Below are 11,234 nucleotides of genomic sequence, written 5' to 3'. Positions count from 1 at the left end.
TCTCAACCTTTTTTTTCAGTCACGGCACCCTTCATGTGTTTATAGGTGAGGGGCGTATCTCGACCCAGCACTTCAGTAGGGCACAGAAGGGCGCGACCGCGAAAAAAATTTGGCCGGTTTTGGCCGGTTTGTGGGCGAAAATGGGTGGATTTTGTAACTATTTTTTTTTTAAACTTTATTTCGGTTTTAGGGTTAGGTTAGGGTTATGTTAACAAGCGACTCCTACAAGTCGGTTGGTGCGCCTGCGCAGTAGAATCAGGAAGTGTCGGGGGCAGCGTGAGCCTCCCACGCGTTACTCCTCGACACGGATAGATCGAGCTGCGCAGGTGAAAAGATGCGACTGCTGTTACCTCAAGTACCGGAGGGGACTTGTGCTATGTATGACTTAGTCCACATTGCAGCCGGCTTGTGGGAGGCAAGAAACAGCGTTCGTGACAGGGGAGGGTTGAATTGGATGATACGAAATTGGGATGGGAGAAAATATAGAAAAATGGGAGAAAAAGTGGATCAAAAAAAAAGGTTAGGGTTATGTTATTTAATTATTTGGGGGAGCCAGCCCCCCAAACTCCTGAAATGCATAGAAATCTATGAAATAAATAAAACAATCTGACATTTATATTGAAAAGAGCTAGCCCCCCAAACCCCTAAAATACATAGAAATCTATGCATTTTGGAACAGTTACTATATATATAGTCAAGAAAGCATTTAGTCATACTTTAAAGTGCTTTACTTGCATTGAACATTGCATTGAACATTGAACATTGAGGAGACATCATTAGAAAGCACAATGTATGTTTCCATAGTTACGCAGATTACACACAATTGTACATCTCCGCTGAACCAAATTATCACACAGCTATAAACTCCATTTCCGCCTGTCTCTTAGCAATAAACAAATGGATGACGAACAACTTCCTAAAATTAAATGAGGGCAAAACTGAAATCCTACTAGTCGGTCCTATAACAAAAAGAGAAATGTTACAGAGCAATATGGGGCAACTTACTCCTTGGATCAAACCGAAAGTTACAAGTAAATAACCTACACTGGCTTCCGGTAACATTTAGAATTGATTTCAAGGTCCTCCTCCTTATATACAAAGTATAAACATTGCGATCATCTACTATTGAAGGTTCCAAGCCACAGTCTAAAGAAAATCGGGGATGCAGCCTTTGCTAACTATGCACCAAAGTTATGGAACACACTACCTATGGACATTAGGGAAGCTAGATCTCTTAATATTTTCAGAAATAAGCTAAAAACGTACCTCTTCACCATAGCCTTCTAATACACCCCGCTGTTGATTGTACTGTAGCACTATTTTACTCTGGCCATTCTATTGCATAATTTTACTATCTATTCTACTATTCTATTATTGCACTGTATTATTGGTGTGCAAACCAGTCAACTTACAAAAAAGAGCCTGTTGGAGGATTTCAACAAGATAAATGCGACAACATTGCAAAATATTTCACTATAATATTTCAAAGTGAAGTAAAAAATATTATAATAATTATTTGATCATGTTAAATGATCATTTGATCATGTTAAAAAAGGGGAAATAAAAAACATTTGAAAAAAAAGAAGAAAAAAAAGATATATATTTTTTTAATCAGTGGGGCACAGATGATCATCAGTAGGGCACGTGCCCTACTGATAGTGGTCTAAATACGCCGATGCCCACCTCTGGCCTCTGAAGTTGCTAATGTCTTTTTTATTTGGGCCTCACAGGGTTAAAAGTACCCTGTGAGACCCACGGTTGCAAAATTACAAAATCACTTTTAGCCATTTAAAAAAAGAATGTTTATTTAAAAAATGTTAAAGGGGAACTATTTGACTATTTCTTTCACTATTTGGGCACTTTTACACAATTCCTGTGAGTCTATGGAACACCTAGGTTTTTTTCAAATGGTGAGGTAAGTACCACGTCCTTCCTTCCTCTAGATTTAACGTACGGTTTGTATTTCTAATCAAGTACTCAAAAACAGCATTTTTCTATCTCAAGATCTTAAGCCGTTTTGACTCAGGCTGGGCTCCAACCACTGTGTGGCCTGGTGCCAACTGCCACATCAACTGCCACATTATTATGCAGCTGAGAAATCTCTGACATCACAGATATGCAAATTTTCAGATGACTCAGTTCAGTGAGGGTGAATATTGTGAGAGGAGAATTGGAAGAATGCGCCAATATGAGAATTAGAGACATAGATCATATTAATATAAGTCCACATAGCTAGGAAACAATGCTAAACGCTGAAAAGGCCATTTATAAGATAGTTCCCATTTAAGCACATGTATAGTCAATTGGTCCTGTTGTTCAGCCTCACAATGCTATTTGATAGTAAATGTGTTTATTATGTCCCACCCTCTGGCCTCTGAAGTTGCTAATGTCTTTTTAATTTGGGCCTCACAGGGTTAACCTCTTAAGCCCGAGATATACAGTAAAAGTGTATATTTTCAGGGCGGCTACGTGGCGTAGTGGGCAAGGCACTCGCCACGAAATCTGGAGACGCTGGGCTCGGCTGTTCGAGCCCAGCGCTCCACATTTGCTTTCAGTTTAGCTGGTCGTCCGTACTAATACACATTGGCCGTATTAGGGGGTGGGAAACTGATGGGTGGGGATCAGGCGTTGTGGACAGCGACTCCTACAGGTCGGTTGGTGCGCCTGCGCAGTGGAATCAGGAAGTGTCGGGGGCAGCGTGAGCCTCCCACGCGTTACTCCTCGCCACTGAGAGATCGAGCTGCGCAGGTGAAAAGATGCGACTGCTGTTACCTCAAGTACCGGAGGGGACTTGTGCTATGTATGACTTAGTCCACATTGCAGCCGGCTTGTGGGAGGCAAGAAACAGTGTTCGTGAATCGTGACAGGGGAGGGTTGAATTGGATGATACGAAATTGGGATGGGAGAAAATATAGAAAATGGGAGAAAAAGTGGATAAAAAAAAAAAAAGTGTATATTTTCAGCATTACGTTTGTTTACCAATTATTTTAACTGTTATTAGTGAAATATAAGATTATAGAAATCTCAGGGCATTGAGTCGGAAACCGGCGCATATTGACAGGAGGAAGTGGCACATCCAAAAGTGAGTGTAGTCTTTTGAAGGAAGAGACGCAGGGCTTTCAAATTTTGAAAAACGACCCTACCCAGCTCACACCAACCCCTGTCAATCATCTGACTTCTGGATTAACTTTTTTATTTCTCTTATTTTTTGGGATTATCTCCCACAAACCTGAACGTTATTGCCATAAAACAGAACGCAGTTAGTTTCTCTACCTTTCTGTGAACGTCTTGCAAAAAACGGTGTTGCAATATGATGAAAAATGGTGGAGAAATTCCCTAGATTCAGATACCAAGAACATGCAAATGGACCATTTAAAAAAGAAATTAAATGTTTATTCTACGTCCTTGTGGAATGAGTGACATAAAAAAAAAAAGTAAAAAAAAAAAAATTATAATATTTTTTATTTTTTTTTATGGATGGAAGAGCCGCACATTGACGGGCAAAGAGCCGCATGCGGCTCGCGAGCCACGGGTTGGCCACCCCTGCCATAGAACATACCACATACCATAGAATATACCACATACCATAGAACATACCACATACCATAGAACATACCACATACCATAGAATATACCACATACCATAGAACATACCACATACCATAGAATATACCACATACCATAGAACATACCACATACCATAGAATATACCACATACCATAGAACATACCACATAATATACCACACACATACCATAGAACATACCACATACCATAGAACATACCACATACCATAGAATATACCACATACCATAGAACATACCACATACCATAGAATATACCACATACCATAGAACATACCACATACCATAGAACATACCACATACCATAGAATATACCACATACCATAGAACATACCACATACCATAGAATATACCACATACCATAGAACATACCACATACCATAGAATATACCACATACCATAGAACATACCACATGCCATAGAATATACCACACACATACCACATACCATAGAACATACCATAGAATATACCATAGAATATACCACTCTCTGAAGGATCTCTCCTCTCATCGGTCTCGGCATGACCAATGTCCCTCTTAGGACAAGTCCATTTCGCTCTGACAGCTCTGATTTCACTGGGACATAGGATCTCGCCTCGATAGGCACCTCGGCTAGGTGTTCAGGCCATCCCTTTTTGATGAGTCTGGCGACTGACAGCAGTTCGGCCTCAGCTGCTGTGGCCGCTCTGATCTCGTCCATCTTGCTTGCGGACGCTGGGATCCCCTCCATTACACTAACCACATAGCATGCCACCTCACGCTGTGTGTCCAAGTCTGCACCTATGTTGGCCATTGGGCTGCATGACAGAGTATCTGCGACGACCAGAGTCTTTCCAGGAGCATACTCTGCCACCGCATTGAACCTCATGAGCCTCATGAGGAGTCGCTGGCATCGGAGAGGCACATTGTCCAGGCTGCGAGTGTTAATGAGAGGTACAAGGGGCCTGTGGTCAGTTATTAGCTTGAACTGGTCCAGGCTACTGAGGTACCGGTCGAACCTCTTGCACGCCCACACGCCCGCCAGACCTTCTTTTTCAATCTGGGCGTAGCGCGTTTCTGCTTCGGTGAGGCATCTTGAGCAGTACGCCACAGGTTTCCACTGCTCACCATGAAGTTGAAGTAGCACGCCCCCTAACCTGTAACTGCTTGCGTCTGCAGACACGACGGTGGGCTTGCTCACGTCGTAGAAGGCGAGTACTGGTGCTGTGGTCAACATCTCTTTGATCCTCTGAAAAGCTGTTTGCTGGGCATAATTCCATGCCCATGCATTCTTGTGCTTCAGGAGCTCATACAGCGGCTGTCCTACTGTTGAGAGGTCTGGGACGTACCTGCCGAGATAATTCACCATTCCCAGCACCCTCCCCAGCTCCTGCATATCTGTTGGCGGCGCCAGCTGCCGGATAGCCTCCACTTTCCCTGGGTCAGGCCGGATCCCGGACTGGTCGATGATGTGCCAGAGAAACCGTAGCTGACTTTGCTTGATGGAGCACTTTTCTCGATTCAGCTTCAGCCGTCTCTATGCGCTGCATCACCTCCAGGCGACTGTCATGCTCCTTTTCTGTGGCCCCATAGACGAGAATGTCTTCCATAAAGATCTCGACGCCCTCTAACCCGTCCAGGGTCTCCATCATCTTCCTCTGGAAGATTTCAGGCGCGCTTGTGATCCTGAATGGCAGTCGCTTGAAGTTGAACCTGCCAAACGGCGTGATGAAGGTGGTGAGTTTACAGCTGTCTGGGTGCAACGGGATTTGGAAGAATCCACTGGCGGCATCGAGTGACGTGAAGACTGTGGCCCCGCTTAGCTTTGCTGTGATCTCGTCGGTAGTGGGCAGGGTGTACTGTTCTCTTTTAACAGCCTCGTTCAGCCTCTTGAGATCCACACAGATGCAGGCTTTGCCTGTGCTCTTCAGGACCGGCACCATGGGTGCACAGTGCACACCAATCGGTAGGCTGTGTCACCCTTTCGATGATGTCGTTCCCCTCCATCCTCTGGAGCTCCTCCATGACCTTCTGCAGCATAGGGAGAGGTACACGTTGCGCTGTGTATACAGCGTACGGCTGGGCGCCACCTTTCATCAGTATTCTTACTGGTTCAGTTTGTAATGTCCCATGCCTGCCTGCAAATGTAAATTTTTCCCGCTGCTGCTCACCATTTCCTCCACTCTTCTCACTAGATTCATTTTCACTGATATTGGCCTGCTGAGTAGGTTGTTTACTGTAGGCCCCCGGATGACATAAGCTGTAAGTGGGTGTGTCTTACCCTTGTAGGTCACAGTGCTCTGGATCTGTCCTATGCACTGCAGCTCGCCACCTGGGCTGTCCAGTGGTATTTCCGCAGGCTCCAGCGGTCTGTTTGGCATGAGTGAGTGGTAGGTCTCCTCACGAATGATGCTCACATCCGCCCCAGTGTCGATTTTGAACTTGACCGGTGTGGAACCCATCAACACCTTGACGGCCCACTTCTTTGGTGACCCACCTGCTTTACTCACTTCCCACATGTAGTACCCATCTTCTGACCCGGAGTCCTGCTGTTGTTGCTGCACTTCTTTTTGTTCTCTGACCTCACGTACTGCTTTCCTATTCCTACACACTTTGCTCCAGTGCCCTACTTTGTCGCAGGTATTACATGTGGACTTTTTAGCTGGACAGTTCTCATCTCTACTGTGCCACGCTTTCCCACATTGTCTACATTGTCCTCTGTCGCCCCCTTGTGGCTTACCCTGGCTGCCATTGCCTTTGTAGCGCTTGTTGTGAGTGACCTTGTGTATCGACCGGCCTCCAGCTGTCTCTCCTTGCATGCTGATCTGCGAAGCAACCTCTTCAGACTGCCTGACCGTCTCTATGGTCAGCGCGAGTGTCAAGTCCCTTGTCAGCTGCAACTTACGGGAGACTTATTCTCCGACTCGCTTCCCATAGCATATATCAGACTGCTAACCTGCACGGCACCATCTTTCTTATCCAACTTGGTAGCCGTTCTGAATCTCACAAAACGTTGCTTCCAATCGGGCCATTCTCCTGGTTTGTCGAAAGGAAAACTTGCCGGTGGGTGAAATTTTGCCATTTCTGTCTACTTTACTTAATCGTCTGGAGGCTTTGACTTGGTGCGAGCTCTGCTAATTTATTGACAACTTCCGTATGCAGTAACCCACTGACTCATTCACGTTCAGTGTAACAATATAACTCCAGATCAATGCGCAGGCCTTAGAACTACCCACGTATATCTTATATACTTCCATATGACAGTATGCTTAATAACATTAGAGTTAGAGCGTTAGAGAGAAAATAGTTATTTCATGTTTATTAAGGCTTTATTAATGCATAATGATGCTACACTTAATATACAACTTGACCCAACAAGGAATAAGCAATAATATAGACTAATATGACCTAGTGTGTGTGTGTGTGGTTGAGTCCATTATCAAAGGGATGATAAATTAACATCCATCTACAAATTACAAATTAACTATATGTCCACCCTGTCATGTGTATGTCCACCCTGTCGGGTCTAAGTGGTCGACAGGGTGGACATTTTGGGACAACGATAGGGTGGACATTTTGAGCTTCAGTTAGCATATTAGCTTACAACAAACTGTGACTAGCTAACTAGCTAGTCTGGTTGTTGAAGAGAATTTGGTATAGTTAAACTTACATATTTTGAAAATATTGTATTCTAATCACTTCCAGCATATTTTATGCTGACAGGGTGGACATGTTAAGCTTGGTCAGAGCAAGTAAGCAAACTTATAGAAAGAAAATGTGTCAATAGGAAAGTCAGCTACTCATTCACCTCAGCCATTGAATTTCCCGCCACTGAAGAGAGGAAAAAACTGTCGTTGTGATGTCACTAGAGTGGATAGCCTTTTCTTAAAGGGGCGGATTCCCCAATATGACAGGGTGGACAATCATTTAAAGGACACACACAAACTCTTATTTTTTTAGTATAAATACAAATATTAATTTTGTTAAATAAGATAATACACTTAAGTTGAGTAATATCTTATTTAACTAAATAATATTATGAAAACAAAATAATTCTTTTTTTGGATTTGACTATTTTTTACGCACATTGAAATTGAATGAGCAGTGCATGGGACATAGCAAAACAGCATGCATCCTCTCATACAAAACTGAAAAAAAATCTGGAAAATGTATTTAAAGAGCCAGGTAATGCTTTTTTATTAATATAAAGACTTAGCCCAATATACCAAACCCTTTCATAATAATCTTTATGTTAAATTGACATGACAAATGTATTATTTATGTACAGGACACCAAAAGGCACCCTACAGCGATATTGACCCAACTATGAAGAGCAAGTGATCAACTACTCTAACCCATTCATGATGTTAACCCCCACAACTACAACCATGTACTCTCAGTCTGATGTCGCTAACCTGAGACGTGAAATGAAGTACCAACATGGACAAAGCCTCAACCCGTTCATAACAGAGGATCAGCTGCCCCCTACTGGTGCAATGTCAAACCCATTTACTGCACGTAATAAGTAAGGGATAATGTATAGCTACGAGGTCATTGTCGCAAAATAATTGACCGACACGTAGTTTAAAATACCGAGCCGCTTCGGCGAGGTGTTTTAAACGCCAGTGAAGGTCAATTATTTTGCGACAATGACCGAGTAAAGCTATACATTATCCCGCTTATTACATGGCTAACTTACTAACAATATACCTAATTCATTTGACAAATCGCAGTTGTTCTGTGGCTCTGTCAGCCCAAATAAAGTGATTATTATTATCGCGGCCAGCCTCTGTTCTGGCTCCGCTGTGTTCTGGCTCCGCTCGTCGCTCCGCCCCCTGTCATCGCTGGCAGCAGAACACCGGCAGTGTCTAATTGCACTGAAACAGTGTGTGTCAGTGGGCTTGATTGCGAACAGCTGCGCACAGCGGTCATTATTGAAAAAACAGCAGTCATTATTGAAAAATAATGACCGCTGTCGGGGGGCTATTGACCAATCACAAGCAAGCATTTCGGCGAATGTGAAAACGCCATGTAATAAGCCATTGATAATGGCCAGTGACAATTACCCACATGCTCATCTGTCGTTGTCAAGCACAAACCCCTTTGCTCATATGATTCTATGAATGATCAAAGTATGAGAGACTGGCATTGAAATGCAGCAAAGTCATTATGAAACTGAGCCTCCCCATATGAATATGTTGTATGGACAAATGCATTCAATGACCATAGGAGATGCAGCTACCCATAACATTAACCCCTGCATTGCTGCTAAACCAGCAGCCTTTATGGAGAGCACACCTATGAACAATGTGACAGTCTATTCCCCACATATTGAACCTGCAACCCTGCTTTCCACCCCTGTGACACCGGGTGTGTGTTCCCGTCAGGTGCAGCCAGAGGGCGCTGTACACCACAGGCAGAGTACACCGGTCCATGGAGGTAATGAAGCTGTGACTTATGGCTATGATCAGTCCCATCGCAGGCGAGCAGGCTTCCATCCAAGTGGCCGGCTGACCCGGCGTGTGCAGTACAACCTGTCTTCAGACAGCGAGGACGACAGTGTTCAGCGAGAGAGGATTCCTACACTACGACCGGGTCAGTATGATGGCACCACACCATGGAAGGACTTCTTGCAGCGCTTTGAGAGCTGTGCTGAGGCTAATCGCTGGTCAGATAACACTATGGCTGTCCAGTTGAGGTTCTGTCTCATAGGTGCAGCAGGAGCAGTGGTCCACCGCAACCCAAGGTCAGCACGCTGGGACTACAGAGACATTGTTGAGGAGGTGGAGGTTGCTTATGGCCCATCATCAGAGTATGCAGTGGCTGTTGCCATCGAGTTAAGGCAACGAATCCGCCTGCCAGGTGAGGCACTACACATCTTGAGGGACGACATATATGAGAAAGTGTCTATTGCATACGCTGACCGTTCTGAAAAGGAGCAGGATGCAATCAGTGTTGAGGTGTTCACTAATGCTATGGGGGACGCCAACATTATTCAGAAGCTCCTAGAAGACCGACCTCACACATTAGCCCAAGCTTACGACATTGCTCGTCGTTATGAAACTACCAGGAGAGCAGCTACCAGCGTTGCACAGCTCATGCAGACTGGAGCACGGAATGTAGCTGAGTGGAGAACCAGAATGGCTATGGTGCGCGATTATGCCCACTCTGATGAAGCTGAGGGAAATAATGGTGCAGCACCAGCACCCACAAAGCAGAACCAGAACCACCCCGCGCAATACAAACAAAGGAGACAAAAAGATACAAATTGGGATAGCATCCGCTGTCACAACTGCTCGGGTATTGGACACATGTGGCGTAATTGCCACTCTCTAACAAACCCAACTAAGCTGCAGGCGGACAGTTTTGAATGTCTCCAAAAACCAAAATGCACGCAGAGGGTCCAGTGGTAAAGGTGAGAGCCCAGAAATGTGTATCCACCTGCTGATGTATGACATGGAGATTTGTGCCATCTTAGACTCTGGGGCAGGGAGAAATGTGCTGCCTTTGCGATACTATAATTCTATCCACCCGGAGGTCAGACCAGTCTATCCAGCCATCAACTGTACAGTCCCTGCATGGCATTGGTCCTGGGAATGTCCCTGCCTTGGGTGAAGCTCACTTACCTGTTCAGTGTAGATTTCATACTTGCCGACCTGCCAGGCAGTGCTGAGGCCATCCTGGGCCATTCATTCTTAGAGCAGTCAAGAGCACATCTGGACTTTGGCAACCGAAAGATTGTGTTGTTCGGTGAACAAATACCATACTTCCATCCGGACAACAGGCCGAGAGCACATGCAGTAAGAGTAGCTCGCACCACAGTTCTAGCACCAGGACGTGAGTACATTATACCGGGAAATGCTCATTTCCGGACCCCTGTGAAAGGAGAGGTGATGCTATGCCCTACAAAAGGCTTTGTTGAGAAGCACCGATTGCTGGTGGCCCGGGTCTTGGTAGGAGCCCAGCCCAGTAAGAGTATACCAATCAGAGTATTTAACCCAGGAACCACTGATGTTACCATCAAGAAAGGAGCTGTAGCAGGGTTTCTCCAGTCTGTTGAGATAATGGAGCCCCCTACCATCATCACTGAATCCCAACAGTCCGACCGTGCCTTCCCCACCGTGCCAGAACATCTCACCACTCTGTACGCCCAGAGTTCCATTGAGCTAACTACCGGGGAAAAGTGCAGTCTAGCGAAGCTCCTGCAAGACTACGGCGACATCTTCTCTACAGGACCCACTGACCTAGGCCGTACTAACCTAGTGCAACATGACATTCAAACCCTGCCAGGTGTCCCAGTGAAACAACACCCCCGCCGCATGGCCCAGGAAAAACAACTGAATGCTGACCAGCAGATACAGCAGAGCCTCGAGACTGGACTCGCCCGTAACAGCCACAGCAGTTGGGCCGCGCCCATTGTCATGGTACGCAAAAAGGACGATACTTATCGTCTCTGTGTGGACTACAGGGCTTTGAATGACTGTACCATTAAAGATGCGTACCCATTACCTCGTATTCAAGATACTCTGGACACCTTATCCAGCGCCAAATGGTTCAGCACTCTGGACCTTGCATCTGGCTATTGGCAGGTGGAACTAACCCCCAGAGCATGCAAGGCCTCAGCATTCTGCAGCAGGAAGGGGCTCTTTGAGTGGAATGTCATGCCGTTTGGG

This window comes from Notolepis coatsorum (genome assembly GCF_963971535.1).
Source record: "Notolepis coatsorum genome assembly, chromosome: 1".
Lineage (NCBI taxonomy): Eukaryota > Metazoa > Chordata > Actinopteri > Aulopiformes > Paralepididae > Notolepis > Notolepis coatsorum.
The sequence above is the reverse complement of the archived record's forward strand: the minus strand, read 5'-3'. Positions refer to the sequence as shown.